The sequence below is a fragment of the Dipteris shenzhenensis genome, chromosome 6 (genome assembly GCF_047967505.1).
Source record: "Dipteris shenzhenensis isolate YYH24624 ecotype China chromosome 6, Dip_SZ_1.0, whole genome shotgun sequence".
Classification (NCBI taxonomy): domain Eukaryota; kingdom Viridiplantae; phylum Streptophyta; class Polypodiopsida; order Gleicheniales; family Dipteridaceae; genus Dipteris; species Dipteris shenzhenensis.
Window position 1 is genome coordinate 27,538,657 of NC_141601.1, and position 1,149 is coordinate 27,539,805.

Below are 1,149 nucleotides of genomic sequence, written 5' to 3' on the forward strand. Positions count from 1 at the left end.
AGGTATGTCATCTGATCAAGCACTTATGGGATGGGCGTGCCACTTTGCATGTAAGTCAATTCCACCTAGTTCAAGGTGTGTACAAAGTATTGTGCCCATCAGATATGCTTTGCATTGTCGATGAAGCATAAAAACCGTTTTTGCCTTAGTGTCATGCACAACCATAAAAAGACACGGTCCTAGGTGTGTTATTCAAACAAGTACTTATCGGATGGGGGATCCACTTTGCACGCAAGTCCATTTCAACTGGATTGAGGTGCGTGCAAAGTATTGTCACCATCGGATATGCTTTGCATGGTCGATCACGCATTATACAACGTTTTTCCGGTAGTGATATGCACATCTGAAACCCATCCGAAAAAAAACATGCCCTTAGGTATGTTATCTGACCAAGTACTTATCGATTGGGTTTGCCTCTTTGCGAACATTTTAATACCACCTAAGTTAAGGCGTAGGAAAAGTTTTGTGCCCATCAGATATGCTTTGCAAGGTCGACCAAGCATTCAATACCATATTTGTCTTAGGATCATGCACATCCGTAAAGAAACGCACTACTAGGTGTGTTATCCGATCAAGTACTTATTTGATGGGAATGCCACTTTGCATGTAAGTCAATTCCACATGGTTGAAGGTGTGTGCAAAGGATTGTGCCCATCGGATATGTTTTGCATTGTCGATCAAGCATAAAACACCATTTTTCACTTAGTGTCATGCACAACCATAAAAAAACATAGTTCTAGGTGTGTTTTTCACTTAGTGTCATGCACAACCATAAAAAAAGACGCTGCTAGGTGTGTTATCCGATCAAGTACTTATGCGATAGGAATGCCACTTTGCATGTAAGTCAATTCCACCTAGTTGAAGGTGTGTGCACAATATTGTGCCCATCGGATGTGCTTTGCGTTGTCGATCAAGCTTAAAACACCGATTTTGCCTTAGTGTCATGCACACCCATAAAAAAACACGGTCCTAGGTCTGTTATTCAAACAAGTACTTATCGGATGGGGGAACCACTTTGCACGCAATTCCTTCTAACCTAGGTTGAGGTGCATGCAAAGTATTGTGCCCATCAGATATGCTTTGCATTGTGGATCAACCATAAAACACCATTTTTGTCTTAGTGTCATGCACAACCATTAAAAAACATGG